A 20,543-nucleotide genomic window follows, 5' to 3' on the forward strand; every position below is an offset into this window, starting at 1 on the left:
CCTAAATTTCCCCTCTTTCAATTTGTACCCATTACTCTCTGTCCTATCCCTACAATTCCTGAAGAATAGTCATTCCCTGGCTTCCCTGTAGGCCCCCTTCAGACACTGGAAGGTTGCTATCAGGTCTCCATGCAACCTTCTCTTCTCCAGGCTGAACAACCCTAACTTTTTTAGCCTGTCTTCATAGGAGAGGTACTCAAGTCTTCTTATGAACTTCATGGCCCTCCTCTGGACTTGCTCCAACAGTTCCATGTCCTTCTTATATTGCAGACACTAGATCTGTATGCAGTACTACAGACAGGGTGTCACAAGAGCAGTATAGAGGGGGAGAATTGCCTCCTTTAACCTGCTGGCCACACTGCTTTTAATGCAGTCTGGCATTGAGCTGGCTTTCTGGGCTGTGAGCACACACTGCCAGCTCATGTTGAGTTTTTCATCAACCATCACCCCTAAGTCTTTCTCCGCAGGATTGCTCTAAATCACTTCTCTGCCCAGCCTTGGCTATGCCTGGGATTGCCACAACACAGGTTCAGGACCTTGCATTTGCTTTGTTGAACTTAATGAGGTTTGCACCAGCCGACCTCGCAAGCATGTCAAGGTCCCTCTGGATGGTATCTCTTCCCTCCAGTATATTGACTGCACCACTCAGCTTGATGTTGTCAGCAAACTTGCTGAGAGTGCACTGAATCCCATTGTCCATGACACCAACAAAGATGTTGAACATAAAGGGATCTAGAGCAGGCATTATGTTTTTGAGGACTAGCAGGGACAGTCATATGTGGCAAATGTTACGTTATAGGATATTCTGTGCTCTGTCACCTCATCGCCTCATTCAGTAGCAGCTTAATATCATTTCTTCATAACATTTAGCTGACATGTTCATAATATGTTTGAAATATTGAAAGAGGATACTATCCTTTTGGTTAAACTGATGATTTTACTTAAATGCTTGTGTATTTCCCAAAACATCCACTGGCAATCACTGTCAGTGATATATATTTAGGTTTAATTAAAATATCAGATTCAATTGTGCCATATGATATTAATATAACAAGGGATATTAACTTTTCCCTTGTGTGATGCACATATAAAATTGTTGTCATATGTATTCCGTCTTCAACATATCCCTGGCAGGATTCTTGTCACTTAAAATCTGTCCTGCTGTCAGAAAGAACCATCCATCATTTCATTTGCTTGCTTGGAACATCCTCTGCCGCTTGGGGTAGGGGTAGGCTTCATTTGCTTTGGGCAACTCAAACGTCTTCCCAACCTGCTTCCTCTGTTGTAGTGAGGAAGGAAATGCTTGTTAAGTTCAAATATGGTCTCAGTCGTGGACAGAAATGCCCCAAGAGCAGTAAGCAGGGGAAAGCCTGAAGTACACAGAGCTAAAGAGATGGAGTGCTCCTTATAAGGTGTAACAGTGACAGCAAGCTGAGAATTGTTTTTTCCTCTTCTTCATAGCTGCATGAGATCCACAAACAAGGACAACATGGTGCTTTGAATGAGTTTTTTCTCTTTTGGGACTTGCTGCAACTAATGAGTCTTCTTTCATCTTAGGGAAGTTTTGAATGATTTTTCCTCTGAAACACCAGAGATTTGAAACATCTTTGACTAAAGCAAGAAGTTAGAGCATGTTATACAAAGATACAATAATTGTGGCTGGGCTATAGACCAGGTTTTGAGAGGAAAACCATCAGTAGATGAGGAACTAAGGCAGAACAAGGAAATGTTAGCTGATGCAGCTGGAGAAAAAATATGCCCAAGATTTTTAAACTTTGAATTTTACTTTTTCTTCCTTTCCAGTTGCATGAACTTGTGATGTTTGAGAGTAGAGGGAGACGTCACACAAAGAGCACCGCTTGTAAGAATCTCACTCAACACGTTTTCATGAAAGAAATTAACCAGAGACCCAGTTAATTACTCACAGTTCTTGGAAGAAGCTGTATTGGCTGCCTTCCTGGTTCCAGACATATTGCCTTTATTAGGCGTTATACAGCAAGTGAATCATACGTGACAGGGCTGGTCTGGCTGTAATATTTTAAGGCTATCCGGTCCTATTTAGTGACATTCCCTAGAGATCCAGATGTCCCCACAGCTTCTCATGACAATGAAGAAGGAAGACAACTCATCTCAAATGGACTTCTGCTCTCCGGTACTCATCTCTCCATCTAGGTAGTCTCTCAATCCAACTGGAGAAAACAGAGATGGAGTGGAGGTTAACCAGTGTTCTCATTTCTCATTTGTTTGTTTCATCCTGGATTTAGGCAGGATCATCTGCTCTAAAACCACTAGAGCATCATCAAAACAGGGTAAAAGAGGAGTGCCTAAGGTTAGTTTAGAGAAGGGGAATGACATACTTCAGAGAGGTTAACATCAGTTTTTTCTTTTAATTGTCACTGAAATCTGTTCCAAGCAAAAATCTAGACTTATGTCAGAGAGTGTATGAAACAGAAAACATAGGCCTGGACACGTGTAATGCTTTGGCATATGAGATCACCACTTTCATTCTAGAGGAGAAGTTTTTGAAGGGTTCTGTGTGGCTTAGGTTCCTCAATTTATTTTTAAGAATTGAAGGATTTTGTAAAGGGTTCATGACTTAATAAACCACAGATTAAAAATTAGTGTTGAGAAGCACACTTTTGGTTACCATATTCTGAGAGAGGACCAGTGAATATTTACAGACCCATTCTGTCTTAAAAGGGCATTAATGAGACAGAATTTGTGAGCCTTCTGGAGAGTTTTCAAAGCTAGGTGTGTGAGGAGCAATTATTTCCTTTAAGAAAACACACAAAGGAGGGGTAACTTTCAACTACTTAAAGCCCACGTTCCTGGAGCGTACTGCTGGACTCAGGGCATCTGGATAGCTCAAATAAAATTTTACTAGGAATGAAGTGAAAGAAAATAAAGGTAAAGAAAAGTAATAGCACTTTCGTTTCCTTCTAAGGAGCACATAGAGTAATTTAAGTTTGAAGTCAGAATCAGGTAATACTGAAAACCTTTCATACATGATGACTGGGAAGTACAGAGATGGCATTTTTGCCGGGAATACATTTATTCATGTTAATGAAATTCATTATTGGGGGTTGGATGTAGTATTTATTTATGCCCTGGGATGGGATGTTGCCCTGTCTCAGGTAGAGACATATTTTAGAACTGTTTTTCACATAGCAGAGATAAAGTACTGAAAAAATGGGATCAAAATTTCCACTGCTTAGAGTGCTTTTCTGGCTTGAATCCACAATGTTAGAAAGAACTCCAAATTAAAAAACAGGTGCACTATGTCCAAAGGCATTTAGGTGCCTAATTGTCTGTGAAAACAGTATGAGCTGTTGAAGATCTTGACAAGTGTGATTAATCTTAAGGGGACACGACATTCTCCTGCATTCTTGCATCTTCTCCTAAGCCACGACCCAATATTGCCCATAGGACCTATTCCACAGGCGGCTGAATTATCATCCAGATAAGCTGTGTGCCAAACGTTCTGCGTCAGCAGTAGGATATCATGTTTTATAATTCCCATTCAGAAAGGTGGCTTTGAACGGAAGTTATTAAGGAGCCACAAGTGGAATACTTGCGCTAAGTAAATGTAGCTGGGGTGAGTCCAGCTACTGAGACTGAGGAAACTCAAGACCAGGAATCAGTTACTAAGGACAGACCAGCCGAAAGCTCCAGATGGAAAGCACACTCAGGAAAACTGAGAAATGCAGGCTACCCCAAACCAAAGAGCAAATGAAGAGTAAAGTCAGGAAATCAAAGAGCTTTCACTGAAAGTTGTGGATAAAGGTGAGCTAGGACTAGAACAAGACAATGCAGGTTAGTTGAGAAGCAGGAATCATGCAGAAACAAAGGGGTATTGTAAGGCAGTAAAAGCAGTTTGTGGGACTGTGCCTGAATCAGAAACATATGCCATCCCTTGGACCTTCAGGCTTCTCAGGACACCAAACTCCCAGGAGAGTATTGAGCCCAGCTCCTAGCTAGAGAGCTTGACTGCTTACTCAGGACTGGAGAGAGGACAATCACACAAATAATCAGTTTGCTCATTCAATGAAGATATGGTAATTTACAAACAGGTGAAATTCGTATAATCACCCACTGGAATCACCAGATCTCTCAGGTTTCTTCTTTTCTATCTTATGTAACTCTTTGGACAGGAATGAGGCTGGGGTATGTGACTGACTGTACCATCGCTCAAGCCTCCTTTGGCTTCAGAGCTGTGCTACAGCCCTTCATGCTCTCCAGGCACTCCTGCCAGATGTGCTCACAGATCAAGACAAGCTCTGTGTTCAGGGCTGCAAAGCAGAACACAATTTCTATAGCGGCGGTGACAAAGATACAGTCCTTGCTGTGAAGGAGATGGGCACCAGTTGTTTGTGTTTTGTCTCAGTATGAGACAAAAGACATGGATTACAGTCAGTCCTGAAGTGTGGCCACATCAGAAGTAGCATGTAGTCATTAAATCTGTAGATTAAAAGTAGGTATATTCTTCAACATCTTGTTGAATTATTGGCTCTGTGCTTGCCAGGGGACATGGAAAGGTTAGTCTGTTAGTTTAAGTACAGCATACAATAGAAGTCAGGCACTCACAGCGGAGGAAAGATGCAGCAATTGTCAATATGAATGTACTTTACAGTGATATGGCTGGATAAATGCTATCTGCAGCATATGACTATTTCAGTTTTAAAAATCAACCCCCCCCCCCTAACTAAAATATTTTAATGGCATAAAATTCTAGTTGTAGACCAGAGCAAAGAAGAAAAATGCTATGGTTTTCTATGTCAGATCAAGACTCTTTGCAGTTCTCATTAACCAAACTGTAAAAAAAAAAAAAAAAAGAAAAAGTTCTTTAGAATCCAAAATGTCTCATATATGTGGAAGGGATATGTGTGAAAAACAATGATTGACCAAACAGAAAATGAAACATTTCTGTTTTAAAAATAAAGCATGTAATGAAAAAATAAAAATTATTTATGAAGTCAAACGACTTTTAAATCTTTAAATTCCCCACATACCTTCTAGGATTATAGCAACCTGTGGAAGGTCATTATAGCTATAAGGGAAAAGATTAAATAAGCACTTAAGCAGACATAAATAAAACAGACAGGTTAAAAGCTATTAAATTGAACGAGACTAGAGGGAAACTTATCAGTGCTGTAAAGGAATCCAAACACAGAAGGAAACAAACACAGTGTTGAGAATGGCTAATGGGAAGTAACAACTCTAGAAGTACAAAATCTTATGAAGTCCCGAGTCATCTGTACCAAAGAAAGTTCTTGGGCTATAAGGAAGAGTACAAAGAATATATTACAGGAAAACTTCTGTAGTGAGTTCAGAGCCTTCCTCCCAAAATAATACAAAGTAGGAGATAAAATTTGCATTGAAATAATAAGATAATATGATTGAAAATTAGTACTTAGAAGGAGGCCTAAGGGAACAGCCTGCTATGGTGTTTGCTTCAACAAGCACTCAGCTGGAGGGCTGTACCCCTTCCTCTGACACAACTATCCATCCGCTGAGGGAGAAAAATGTAAGGCTGAAAAAAGGTCTTTAAAAATAGAGTACGATCCAAGAGGAAGCATTCTTCCTAGGAAAAAGTCAGAGTGAAGGAAGGCATCACCTTCTGATTTAGGAAATACTGAAAGACAGTATATTTATGTCAGCCAGCAATTTGGATCAGGAGAATGCAGGAAGAGATATGCCTGCAATAGAGGTGTTGGGGGAGTGATGGAGATGCAGTGTCTGCTGTGTCTGTTGGCCATGGCTAGAAATGTAGCTTGTTCTCTAAACTAGCAATTTCATTTCTCCCAGGGAAAAATACACAGGCAATATGTGAAGGAAAAACATATTATGAAAAAGAAACAGCACCTTTTAGTTATTCTTAGGGAGTAACTAAAGTTCCAGAGGTGTAGCTTCACTGAATTCACTGAGGGATGTTTTTGGAAATTAAGCTTTAAAAATGGATTATACTCCAAGTATGGGTATTTCTAAATATGTCTGGGTTTATATATTTCTCAATATTTCTATTTTTATTTTTCTGACTTTTGCCTGTACAAAATATAAACAAAAGCATTCTTAACCAGTTCTGTATGCCCCAAAGAGATAAAAGTATGCATGCTTTCTAAAGAATGAAAAATAACATACCACTTTGTAGGGAAAAAGTTAATTAAATACAGGATCAATTAAAAATGCTGTGGAGGTCATCATTAAAAATGTACATGCTGCTGTCATGCAAAGGTATCTCTGCAACTGCGTTGTCTGTTTCAAATGCTACAATCTGCTAAATTTGGATAAATATTGACTTTTAATGGCACCTGATGTACCAACAGGCATGGACACTATTTAATTTAACAGCATAAGTTAAATGCAGGTCATTGCATTAATTAAGAGGGCATCTGTTATAGCTTATCATTTTATTCTCCCAAATTTTAATAAGAAATTTTGCCAACGTGTTTACTGGAAATATTACAACATCTTCCTGCACTGAGAAAACCCAAAGGACCTATTTATCTGGTTCAACTGTATCTTGTTTAAACATAGGGTCATACTGAAACCAAAGGATTGCCGTTTTGCCCAGAAGACAGGCCTAAGATTTGACTTAAGACTACAGCACATCTGCAGGAGATGTCGAATCCTTTTCAACAGGTCACTTAAGTAATTCTGAGCAAAAGGAATACCAACATCAATGATGCACCAAGGAATGACAACTATAGCCGCTGTGACTGAATAACCTGAGATTCAGGAAGAGGAGGCTTAGCATCCTGATTCTATTTTCTGTGCATGCCAAGATTTGATGTGTAGTTAACCCAGCTGGGTCTAGGATCCCAAACAAGGTAAGAAAAGCAAACTCAACTCAGGCAAAGAATGCTTTGTCCTACCTCAGACTTAGCCCTCAGGTGATAAGGCGCTGCATGCTTTTAATTTTACCAGCTCGGGATATTTTTTTAAATGGTCAGAGAACAAACGTGTCTGAATATTGAACATGACACAAAATGTCACGAACGCTTAAAGTTGGAGGTCCTTCAGCCCAAGGAGGAAGATGCGAAGGGAAGGAGTGTGTTTTGCGAGATCCAGGGTGAGAATGCCCCTACATAAACAAAGGGCCCTGGATTGGACGTCGTCTTAGGGAAGCGGGGCAGAGGGGAGGGGGGGGGAGGAAAAGAACGCGTATGCTTCCCAGGTTGGGAAGCCGTCGGGCGGCAGGGAGGAGCGGGGCCGCCCGGAGCGGAGAGCGTGGGGCGACGGAGGGGAGGCGGTCGGGAGGCGGCGGGCGGGCAGGCCGGTGTGAGCTGTTTGGCCACCGGAGCCAATCGAAAGCGGGGCCTTGATCCTCTCCTCGGGCAGTGACTGCGCGGAGCCAGTGCCGCGTTCCCCGCAGCCGCCGGGACCGGCACAGCCGCCTCGCTCTCTCCGCGCACCGCTGGCCCCACCGAGCGCCTATGGGCGTCTGCAGCCGGCGAAGGCTTCGCACCACCGCCACCAGCAGCAGCGGCAGCGGCAGAGGGAGGCGACCGCCACCCGGCTTCATCGCCCCTTGGGATCTATAGCCGGCGGACGGACCGCTGCGGTCCGCGCTGCGGACCCTTCCCCGCCTCCGTGCAGGTATGGGGTATCCGGGGGTCGCCCAGCGCCCTGGCCCAGCACCGCTCCTCTTGCGGCCGACTAGCTCCCTTCCTCTTCCTCCTCCTCCTCCTCCTCCTCTTCTCTTGCCCTCTTACCGCCCCTCCGGGGACGGGCAGCGGGGCCGGCGGGCGCTGTGGTGCTGACAGCGCGGGGCCGCTCCGCCCGCCGCAGCCCCGCCGAGCAGCCCCGCCGCGCCGTCCCGCACCGCGCCCCTCGCGGCTCCCGCCGCGCCCGTGCCCGTCCCCGCGCGGGGATCCCCGGCCGCGGCAGCCGGACGCCCCGGCGGGGAGCAGCGCGTCCCGCCACCCCGCCCGCGGGGCGTTTGCAGGGGCGCGGAACGAAACCAGCGAGAACCGGCGGCGAAAAGGGTCTGGGTGCCTTGCTCCGAGCGTCCTGGGAAGTTACCTGGATGGCTCTCTCTGGGTTTGGAGCATCGTGAGTCGCGTCCTCACGCTGCCTCCCAAAGGAGGAAAAAAAAAAAAAAAAAAAAAAAACAACGGGGGAAAAAAAAAATCATGCTTGAAACCTGTGCCCCTTTGTACCTTTCTGTCTTTGCTTTGGGTTAATGATGGTTTGTGATTATGAAACCCGACGAGGGATCAACTCCAAGAGCGAATAGCATTACTTTAAGTCATGAGTTGGAAATATACGTGTGTGTATACATACACTGTTTTTTTTCCTCCCCTTGCACTTGAGGATTATAATAATACAAACCCGTGTCTGTCTCACAAGGAGCTCCTGCTTGACTTTCTGCTAAGGCTAAGGAAATATTTGCGCTTCTACAGGTCTTGCAGAATTGGAGTCACAGGTCTTATAAAAAATTGCAGTGGCATTTGGCTGAACAGCTCTTATTTTTAGCATGCTATTGTGAAAGTGGTTATATAACTTTGGTGGATTTTAGAGGACAAAATTAACAGCTCATAACAACTTAAACCTCTTTTTTCTCTGAAAGAGGAGAAATAAATAGAACAGAAGCCCAATACGTAGAGTCTGGTGAACTTCAGCCCGACAAATAGCTACGATAGAGATTCCCTGAGAAAAAGCGCCAGGTTATGAATCCCACAGTCCTTCCAAGAATTACGAAGCAGCAGGTGCAAGACCAAGCAATGTCAACTCAGAGCCCCAGTTAGCAAGCTGGTTATCAGGCTGCATCAAGGCTAATTCTTGCTACACAGGGTGAAATCAACATTCATATCAAAGTCTTGTCTTCCCACCAGTGCCAATACAATACGGATACTACGTTCCCTCAGGGGATTAGTTTGTTGCTTGAACTTAAAGAAGTACACACAGCCTGAAACACTTGCTTAAAATGCTTGATGTGTTTTAATGCAGATGGTTCACTTGCAAAACTTGGTTCTTGGTTCTCAGGCTGATCTTTCTTCATTTATTTCGAAAACTGAAGAAGAATACTACTCTAAGATTTTAAAAAAATGCTTTGAGAAAATAATTGAGTAGAAGAAAGGAACAGCAGTCTGCTTATTACTGAGAGCCAGGACATGAGGGTGCTGTCTCAGTGTTCAGGCTCTAAACAAGGTCTCTCTCTCTCACTTTTGTTGCATGGTCCTCATGAACTGCTGTCATCCAAGAGGTGCATCCTTGGCTGCATCCAAGAAGTCCTAAATTCTAAACATTTGTGCATGATTACTGTTGCAGCTGGAGAGAGTGGACTAGTTTACTAAATCTCTTTTGTAGGATGAGCAAGAAACCTAGCAAGTAGAATTTTGCCTTCTCACCTCTGTTGCAGCCCCCCATTCGTACAGAGCTATTGTGTGCAAGGAGGAGGTGTATCTGGTAGCAGCAAGGTTTGCTCAGCCTTCCATTGCAGCATGATAAGTAAGTGAAAGATGTGTCAGTGAAAAGCATCAGTAAGACCTCTACAAAGGTGGCACAAAAATAAATGCCATTAACCCTAGATTTTGAGATGATTGGTTTAGCTGAACTAGTTTCTTTCTGTTTATCCTTTGAATAGACTGTGCATGACTTTCAGTGTGGAATAGAACAAATGTGTGAGAACTTTAAGAATTAAACTGTGAAAATTTTTGTTTCTTTTCTTAGTATCAAATGAGGGTAAAAATTAATATCTGAAATACCCGCTGAACTCTGTCAATACATTGGAAATTGCTTGGTTTCAGTCACCATTTGTCAATGCCCATGAAAGTGTAAATCTCATAGATCCAGATCATCATCTTTTGTAGTAAATAGTCCTGTTGTGGTCTTGTGTAATAAATTTGGTAACCGGTCCAATTCCAACTGCTCAGTTTCATAGTTCTTTACACTGCTGCTGAATTCACATTAAAATAATTCTAACCCAAACATTAGAAACTGGTAAATTCGAATTTGAAATTGGTAAATTGGTGTTTACCTGTTTCTGATGCTTGAGTTGGAATTATTTCAATGAGCAGTTCAAGTCACTTAGTAACAATTGAGCAGTTACTGTGCAGCTTTACTGACATCTGAAGAGGTATCTTAAAGAGCAGCACAAAAAGGTCTTTCCCTTCACTCACAGATGCTCATGAGTGTGGTTGTGCATTTATATTAGCATTGTGGTTCATGTCAGGAGTGGGCTTTTGATGCCCTTCCTCCGGTTGTTCCCACTTATTGTCCATCTCCATATACTTCATGGTGGGCCAGTTGAATTCCTTTAAGATGAATCTAAACTTGAAGATGTGCTTGAGTCACTGCTGGAAATACAGTCCGTGGAAGCAGATCAGAGCTAGCCTGAAGTAAAACCCTATAAAATACATACGGTATCTTCTGTGCTTAAATGTTTTTCTCTGCCTGTCTGTTCCTGTTAGACTGCGCTAGCTGTTAAAATAGACATGGTCCATTTGCAGCATGCTAGTTCTGATGCAGTGCACCGTCTAAAGCCAATACTAGCCATCTTTCCCAGGAGCGTGGGCTAGTTCCTGCTTCTTGCACGACTGCTCACATATGTGTAAACTATTGCTGTCCTGTTTGTATATACTCACAGAGATCTCTTCAAATTAGGATGGTTAATTTTTTTTTTTTTTCAAAAGAGATCTCATCAAAATGAGGATGGTTATTTTTTTTTTTTTTTGTAGTCTGGCATGTGAGAGTGGACTACTTTTTGAGTGGGAACTTTGGATAGTGCAGCTTTGTGCTTGTCTGCTAGATGTGCTTGTCAGCTGCTGCTTCATATTTGCCTGTAACTGGCCATAGCCCGTCTGTATACAAAGGTCCATAAGGCTGTTTATATTCCTTGTTTTGTGTGGAAGTGGTGAGAAATGCTGGCTTGAAACTTTAAAACTGTCATTTAGAAGTGCTGCTCCATGTTCCCTGGCTGACTACATCTCCTGCAAAGCACCAGAAGAATCACTTGGGATGAGGTTCCACCTGTGGGTATATTTCCTGGGTCCCAGCACATGATGGAAATCATACTCTGACCCTGGAGTCCAGTTCACTTGCCCCAGGCAGGTGGAAATGTATGATGCCCAGGGAGATGTTTAGAAGTATCCACTTAAAACTTGAAGTTTGATTAAAACATGGTAAACTTTTTTTTCTGCTGTTTTCACTGTAATGAGAAAAAATTTCCATTCTCTGTTGCTTGGTGATTTGTCTGGCTTCTTACAGTTTCATGTTTTTCTTTAGTTTGCTTGTTTGGGAAAAACTATTTTAAATAGAAAAATGATTCTGTTAATTATAAACAGGTATCTCTTTTATGAAAGCATTTCTTACTAGGAAATATATTATAGGAGCAATCAGGGATCAGATCCTTGTCATCCTTAGTGAGGGATCAGGTCCTTCTCTCACTTGGTAATAGAAGACAGTTGTCCTTGCTGCAAAAATTGGACTTCTTACCAACTCTTCAGTTTTACATACATTTTCACAGGATCATGATGAAAGTGATAGGGTTGCATGTGTATAGCGTGAATAATACAAAGATTCTTCTTGTTTTGAATCATTGTGACTGCTCCAAGACTGCTTTTAAATCACAGAAAATGTTGTGCTATTTGGAAGAACAGGAAGTGAGAAACAAGAGAGCATTTCCTTCTCACATGACTGTATTCCTATAGCTAGAGGTTGTCTACTTCAAACCTTATTTCAAGGCATAGCTTCTCTGTGGGATGAAGTACAGATTTTAACATGAGTTGTGTAGATGATGATATGTCACTTGAAACCATGGTATTTCTTGTTCTCAGTGCATTAAGCCTTTTATTATCATTTTAAAGAAGATTTTTGATGCCTGTTTCAGAAAGGGAAGCAGACCATAAAAATCTGTCTCGCTCCAGGACATTGAAGCAGAGGGCAATCTATCTTTCAATATCTGGTGTGATACAATCATGGCAACTTCAGTTGTAACCTGTCTTTCTCAAAAAGTCATCTTACAGCACCAACTTTTAATGTTATTTTTTCTCTTCTGGGCTTAACTGTGTACCTATCTATGAGATTCTGAATATTTTTTCTTTGTTGATGTTTATGTAACATTTCTAAGAGTTAAAATGATGTATTTTAGATTAGTCAAAAAAGTAAGGGGAATTTCCTAAGGTCAGTTTTTCATATAGACTGCTCTGCCATATAGAATTACTTATATTGTAAAGGTATGTTGTATATGGAAATATGCATGATACTGTCTTTACTACAAGCTTTTTTTCAGAGGAAGGAAAATGGTAAATTTACGTCTTATTCCAGATAGTTTTAAAGTCATCATTGTTTAGGAAGAGAGTATTTTAAGAAACCTTACTTTGTAATGAAACTTAAGGAAATTAAAACTGTGATACCTTCAAATAGAGAAAGACTCATAAAGATTTTGTTTCTGTCTATTTTGTGTTAAGGAAGTGGGGAAAGTACACTGGGAAAGGAAAATATATTATTTACCCTCCAAATTTCATTTTGGAATCAGTTTTTATTGAGTGTGATGGGCAGTGCACAAATACAACATCAGACTGTGGATTTAACAGCAATAAATCTTAAAAATTTGCTGAATTTTTAACATCTCTTAAAACTTGGAAACAACATTTTTACAGCTCATGCAGAACGCTTTGTTGACCTTGTCCTGTACAAACACTTACTAGAGTTGGAAAACTGTGTTGAGCTGATCTAGATGCGAACTAGTTGCCCTTCTCCATTTATGTGCAGTTTTGTTGTGGATTCCAGCCATGTCTAGTCTATCATATTACCCTGCTTAAGTGCTATTATGATAATGCTAAATAGCCTGATATTTTGCAGTAGTGCTAACAAAAAAATAAACAGCATCGTAAAAATTCTGCATGACCGTTTCTGGCATGAAATGGCAGGGTTTTTTCCTGGTGCAAATCTCAGACCTAATCTCATTTTCAGTGAGGCCAAAACACTAGTTTGGCTTAGAGTTAAGCAGGATCCTGCCCATAAATCTGGCCAGTCTCCATACAGATAACATCTGGAAAGTTGTCATTTAAAAATATGTGGGAGAGCTTGGGATAGGGGTGTAAATAGTGGGTCAGAGCTTCTATCCAAAAAGGAAAACATCCCAGCTCTCAGATGTCAGACATCCTCGCTCTAGGCATGTTTTTTGTTATGATCCATCTATCGTTGTCAGTTCCTGTTCCGTCAACATAACTTGGAGCTTAATGTCCTTTGAGAGGAATAGGAGGAGGTTGACAGGCAAAGAAGAGAGGGAATAATGTTGCACGACTTAATGGATGCATCCAATAAAGTCTCCTAATAAAGAGAGAGATGGCTATTGCTTGTATTTCGACTTAATTTGTTCTCTGGCTGACACCTTTTGGATTACTACACACAATGGATTTGTACTAAGCATGTTTGTTGACTTTGGTCTATATTCTTCATTAATGAAGTCTATGGAAACTTTGTCTGATCTTTCAGTGAGAACAGCTTTTGCCGAGATAGTCTTAAGAGTGCCTACTTGCAAACTGAAACAAATTGTAAGCAACTTGGATTCCTTGTAGCTAGGAAAGATTGTTGATCTGCCGCTTTAATACTTCCATTCCTTACTGAAGCTGAGACTTCAGGAAAGTCATAGCTCAGAACTTGTGACTTCTTAAGAGTAGCTGAAGATTCAAATGTCACAGAAACTGATTATGAGGAAAATTAATTATTTTGTTCAAGAATCACAGAAGATATATGAAAATATCACCCCTGTGTGCTATTTTTGTTTTATGCAATGATCCTTTTCTTTTTCTATAGAAACCCTAAAGCAAACAAGACAAATGAACACAATTGGAAATTGTGCTAGTTTATGCCACCTGTCTTGCTCTCAGGTTACCAAAGTCCCTTCAGTTACTTACACGAAGTTATTTTACAACTCAATCTAGATTTTTTTGGTTTTTCTAACTGTAAAACAAATCCCACCTTTGTCTACCACAAATTCGTCTCAAATGAAGAGAAGCTTTAAATAAAAATCATACTATATAGATACCATTTTGTTTTCTTTATCCACTTTTTTAAAAAAAGTTGTCTGCACTTGATGTTCTTTCTTCTCAAAGGAGCACTGAAAAAGCTCCTAGACAAACTACAGTCTACTATTTTTTGAATTCTACATCCAAAATTCCAGTTGCTTTATCCTTCAACTCAGGTAGACTGCTTCCAACTAGAAAAATATTTTTATGTTGGTATTTCAATAGCTGACTTTAAAAATGTGATACATGTGAACACTATTTTGAGTACCTATCAGAAATTGCCAGTCTTCTCTTTTTAAAAATAGCCTCGGGTTTTTTTCAGTATAAAAATATAATTTTGTATAAAAATTCTTTCTTTGGAAACAAGTTTATTGTGTCATTCCAAGTTGAGCCTAATTCTTTTCTGGACATCTCTAAGGTTTCTTTAAAAGAAGCATATGATATTACAGGAAGAATGTTCCTCTTGTTTGCCAGAGAGCTGTACTATGTTTACTATAATAAGATTAAAGGAAATTTGAAAGTCAATGCTTGCTCAGTGGGAAGCTGATAAACACACGTTGTACTTGCAGGAACGCTCTGCCCAGTAGTATTAGGAAATTTATCACTATTTATTTAGCAGTTCGGACTCTATCCGACAAACAGATTTGGTGTTCATTTAAAACTACACCAGACGTTGAAAGACTTGACAATGTGGATGTGATTTGTGGAATCTGAACTGTTATCCTGGCATAGCCATCTCAGGCGGCTTAGGATTGGGAATCTTGTAGCATGGTCTGTCAAAATAAGGAGTCCATAAGCTTATGGATCCTGTTGCTTTCCAAAGACTGTGGTTTGATTCCTGGCACTTCTGGTTAGGTCAAGTATTACAGCCACAGTCATAAACAGCGATTTTTAGAATTTGAGCAAGCTAGACAAGGGTGTAGCTCCTTGGAAAAGTTATTCTGGAAGAGGTAAAACCAGCAATGTGTCTGGATCCATATCTGGCATTGGCAGGCTTTACTCTTGAGAAGCAATGGCAGTCCAGTCTTGTATTTACTGTTTGTTTATTTGTGCCTTGGCCAGTGTTTCAAGTAGAGAATGAATTCTGGAGAAAGAAAAGGCCACAGGGATGACTTTCCATTCCTAAGTACATGTTAAGAGGTCATTTTTACATGGTCACAAGTGCTGCTTACAAATCAGTAAAAGAATTAAGTAATTTTGGTATGAAATGCGTGCAGGAATTTTTTTTTTTTTTTAAATATTAGGAGTAGAGGGGAGTGCATAATTACAGTGCAATACACAAGCTATCTTGTAAATTTTTTCATCACCACCAAACTGGCAGATCTCTTGAAAAAGTGGGTAGCTACTCACTGTGTGCTTCTGAGCACCACAAAAATCCAGTGGATTATTCCCACCTTGTGTTGGTAGTTAGTAGTTACTGCAGGATGAAGTCACTGTTGGTTATGGAAGCTACTAATGTGAGCTGTTCACGCTGTATAAGGTAATAAATTTATTTGATAAATAGATGATTAGGGAAATTAGTTAATTTCCATGCTCCTCTCAATTATGAAATTTCTTAAATTGCTAAAAAGCAAGGATCACTCTTTTTATGAATTTTTATGTATTTGTATGCTACCCATGAAGTCACCCCAAAATACTCATGTCTTCTCCTGTTTGTGTAAGATGTGAATGTGAACTCCTAACCTGCATGAGATAAACTTGAGTCTGAAGTAATCTATCTCATCCTGTTCAACACACTTGTGCTGTACAGGAATAGTCTTACTTCTCCTGCATTCCTCTCCCACACAAAATGGGCTTTAAAGGTCTATGGAATCACTGGAGATGACCTTTCCCAGCCAGCTGAGTTGTTGTTACTGGGAATTTTTACTCTGGTTTTAGATGATCTGTTCAGGCAATAGAACTGCAAATGCATGGGTGAGAAGTCTACACCAAGGGTTTCCTATCTTGAACGAGACTGCTGTGTATCTAACTCCAATGGCAGTCCAGGCTTCTGGCCATAGCTGGGGCCAGTTCTTCTGCAAATCCATCCTCAGCAACTTCACCTGCAGATTGAAGAAATCTCTATCTTCCTTTGTTATTGGGTAAAAGGGAGTATTTTGGCTCTTCTGCTTAGCTTCATCCATGTAGATAGACTACAATCAGAGTGCTTGCAGTTTGTCCCGTTATATACAAATTGCCAGTTCGTCTCCCCACTCAGACACCAGCTTCATTTACTCGTATAAATAACAAGTAGCAGTCAACATGATTGACTTAAGCTGTTACTTTATCTGAATGCGTAAAATCTAGGGAGTTTGAGATGCTAATGCCATGCTTGTTGTTTGATTTTTTCCCCCACACTAAAATTTAGATGTATTTGTTAAGAATATTGAAACGTACTGGTCATTGTATTTATCATAGGTTTACATTTATTGTTACTGTTTGCAAAACAACCCAGAATTAGTTGCTTTTTATTGTCACATTAGAATACAAATGGTTAGACATATTAATTAAAGAGATTATTTTCTCAATAAAAATGAACTGTAATTGAAGATTCTTTGGTTATGAAGTGCTCCAAATTAGATTTTTTTCCCCAATATATTTATTTTTCCTTTAAAAACGTTTGAAAACTGGCTTACTTTACCATGATTAAGACTGACGTCTTAATTTGGGCAACAGATACACTATTGACTTTGAACTTCTGGATGCATAATAACGTATATGGCAGTTAGTCACACAGCAGTGCTGGTATATTATTTTGGGTGAGAATCATGCTTCAGTTTTGCTTTTAAATAAGTACCGTATTCATACTGATTGTAAAGCTTTCCTAAAGCTTCTGTGATGGCCTTTTGATTTCAGTGCATGATCAGTTTCTTTGAGGTGGCAGAATCTAATAGTCTCTTAAATGTGTGCCATGGTTTAACCTTATCTGGAAGCTAACCTTCCCACAGCCCCTTGCTCATTCCTCTCCCTGGTGGGACTGGGGAGAAAATCAGAAGAATAAAAGTGAGAAAACTTGTGGTTGAGATGAAGACAGTTTAACAGGGAAAGCAAAAGCTGCCTTTGCAATCAAAGCAAAACAAGGAATTCATTCACCATTCCCCATGGGCAGGCAGGTGTTCAGCCATGCCCAGGAAAGCTGGACTCCGTCCCAGGCAACGGTGACTTGGGGGGACAAATGCCATCACTCCAAACATTTCTCCTACCAGCTTTATATGCTAAGCATGACACCGTATGGTCTGGAATATCCCTTGTGTCAGTTGGGGTCAGCTGTCACGCCTGTGTCCCCTCCCAGCTTGTACACCCCCAGCTTTCTCTCTAGTGGGGTAGGACGAGAAGCAGGCAGAAAAGGCCTTGATGCTGTCCAGGTGCTGCTTGGCAATAACTAAAACATCTCTGTGTTTCTTCACAGCTACTGTGAAGAAAATTAACTCTATTCCTGCAAAAAGCAGCACAAAGTGTTAATGGTCCAGAAGGTATCCCTGCTTTGTTATACTGCCTGTAGTTATGCCCGTGTGGTATCATTAGCTAGGCATAGGTCTAAACTTATGCTGAAAGGATCATCTTGCCCTTGGCTCTGCTTCTGGCCACTAGGCTGTGCCTTAATTCTGTTACAGCCTTTCTTTGTGCCCTCTGGCATGTCTAAAATGGCATACACTCAACACATATGGGAAACTGGCTCAGAAATGGTGCTGTAAATGTTGAGTAAGTGTTCAAAACACTTTATGTGTTCTAGCTGACAAGGCTCATGGGAGCAGACTCCTTGGTGTCTTGAAAATCCTGTTAGAACTGGGTGGTCTTAGTCGTCTAGATACACATGCTTAGTTGCTAAGTGTGGAAAATCTTTGGAAAATATTGCTATTTAAGAGACAGCCCAAAGACCAGCATTCCCGAATTTTCTGAACAATGACATGGGCTAACGAGGGTGGTGAGACCCTGGAATAAGTTGCTCAGAGAAGCTGTGTATATCCCATCACTGCAAATGTTCAAGGTCAGGTTGGATGGTGTTTTGAGAAACCTGGTGTAGTGTAATGTGTCCCTGCCCATGGCAAGGGGATTGGACTAGCATGTCCCTTCCAGCCTTCCAACCTCAGCCATTCAGTGATTGTATAATGCTGTTATTGTTTGAACAGAACCTTATGGGTCACTTTATGAGTTGTAAAAACTGTTATTGTCATTGAACACTTTTTAAAAAACATTTTAAAAAGCTAAGGTGCTTCTCACGTAAGCAAGTATGAATAATATGTATAAGAGGTAGCTATGGCTTTACAAATGCAAAAAAAAAAAATAGTTGTTTTGGTTTTCCATAAAGCCTATAAGGATGTGAATTTTAATGTGGATTTGCACACACTAGATTAAATTAACTCCTGCACAGAGAAGTAGAACAGTGTATTACTTGAGGACAATGCAAATCTACTGTTACACTTAAAACCCCCAGCAGTGTTAACCATGCCTTCTATATAGTGGGAATTTCAGCCAAATGTGCATTGCTCTTCTGTCTTCATTATTTAAGATTTCTAACCCGGAACATCCAAAGCTTTTGTTTATGGTTTACACAAGGCCATCCATACCTGTAAAATATGATTTTACTGTAGTAAAAGAATGAGACAACAACTGCTAATTGCCCTTGCACTTTTCTCTTTTGAAGCACCATATCTAAACCTAAGTACTGTAAAGTAGGGAAGAGAGGATTTTCTTCTGATTAACTGAATTATTCCATACATAGATTGTTCTGGAACATTTCAGTTATACCTTTTACTCTGTATGATTTTGAGGGTAGTTCTGAGTCAACACCATATTTAAAAGGTACCTTTCAAATAGCTTTTTACCTACTTAGTTTTATGATAAAATATAGTTTAATTCTGAAATTATTCCATCAGCTTTTCCTGACTTGCACATATTATAAAGATCAGAATTAATTTCAAATTTGAGTTAGACTAGCTTAGGTACTTTGAGATATGGAGTTACCCTATCAAAGATACATCCACTAAAGAGTTGACATTAACACTTCTGAACTTCATTCTTTAAGAGTCACCTTATTTATAGCAAGATAAATGCACTTTCAGCTCCAATTGCACAGAGCAACAAAAGCATCCTTCGGATAGCCTGAGTAATCTAAAATTTATCTGGTAAACCTCAAAGGATCTATTTATTCAATGAGTTAGGAAAACTTAAGGCATGTGTACTTAGAGCCTGGATTTCAGAATATACAACTGCTACTTGCACATTTTAGCAGGATTCTTAATTTCTTTTCATTACGTAGAATGTTTTAAACACCATAAGCTATGTATTCACAGAGTTTACAGGAAAGATACCATGCCATGGTATCTCTTTGTAAGAGAACTTGAAAAGTACATTCAAGAAAAAAATCCAAACAGATAATGTAACTGAAAAAAAGAAAAATGCAAACAGTGACAGAAATGAAAAGTGAGTTAAGCTTTTCAGTGGACTGAAGTTAAATTCCTGACTGTTTGTGGCTTCACAGTGTGTGTGGGTTCAACAGTGTTTGGGGCGTTTTTAACCAGCTTGAGGATTTTCTTTTATTCATTGCAAACTATTCTGCTTACTCATTCACTGTTTTTTAAAGTATTTTTTTGTGGAAATTCAACACAATTCCTAAGAAATACTTACTAGATGCATCTTTACTGTAAGATATCTGGCTGTAAGCCAACAATCTCTTAAGATATAATCTTTTTCTTAACTTGCTGTTGTTAAGGCTTTCCATTAAGAAGTCAAGTGGGATTTATTCCTTCGTAGACTTCCTTGGTTAGCATATGTGAGTGAACTCATGTCTAACCACTAGTTGATTTTATGTTGTGTAACCTTTACAAGTATTCATTGCAAGTTAACTCTTGACAGATAAAATTACTTATTCACTTTTGACTTACCTTTGAAGGATGATTTACTTTGTCACTATTGAGTCATCTCCATGCTATGTTGAGGCAGCAGTCTCTCTCCAGATCATCTTGTGGCATAAAACTATTGCTCTGATGAAGAGTTGTAGTTAAGAGACCTGCAGAAGGAATGTGCAGGAGAAAAGGGAGAAAGACAAATGTTGGCATGGTTTCGAATCTGTGCTGAAAACAGCAATCACCAGTGTCTGCAAAGAGAAGGGTTGTACATTCGTAGATTTTGCTTGCTTCTGTTCATTGGGCTGCTCTTCAGGACACAGTAGGGGTGTGGGGAGAGGAATGCAATATATTTAAACATTTTTTTTCTTTCACTGTTTTTGCTCATAGGATTGCATTATTTTGCCACACACACACAAAAAAAAAAAAGTCAGGAATCAAGAACCACAGCGACATTGCCCCTCTGTCTCGGTCACCTTCTCATATCAGATTAACCTTTACTTAAAATATGCCTGTTAGCCCAACCTTGCATATATATATGACTTGCAATAAAACCTTGATTCATGCATAAATTAATGAAAGGAGCATTTTGCCTTTATTCTGGAAATTTAAGCACAATCTCTGAGTACCTTAAGAAGAATCTAAATGTATCTGGCCCCTCTGGCACTGCTTAGATATGTGGAGGGTAAAAGTAGCCTTTGCCTTCTTTCCTTCCACCTATTTTCACTATGCAGAAGACTGGCCT

The 20,543-nt window shown here is 40.2% G+C and overlaps 1 protein-coding gene across 1 annotated transcript in view; it reads left to right on the plus strand.

Moving 5' to 3' along the window:
- Positions 1–7,329: 7,329 nt before the first annotated feature.
- GREM2 (gremlin 2, DAN family BMP antagonist) overlaps positions 7,330–20,543 on the plus strand; it is a 41,442-nt gene continuing 28,228 nt past the window's right edge. Inside the window, exon 1 of the mRNA XM_027750651.2 lies at positions 7,330–7,596. The gene's annotated coding sequence lies outside the window, so the exon portion shown is untranslated. The remainder of the gene's footprint in view (positions 7,597–20,543) is intronic.

Source organism: Pipra filicauda, unplaced genomic scaffold (genome assembly GCF_003945595.2).
Source record: "Pipra filicauda isolate LSUMZ 115617 unplaced genomic scaffold, ASM394559v2 scaffold122_size2191957_pilon, whole genome shotgun sequence".
NCBI lineage: Eukaryota > Metazoa > Chordata > Aves > Passeriformes > Pipridae > Pipra > Pipra filicauda.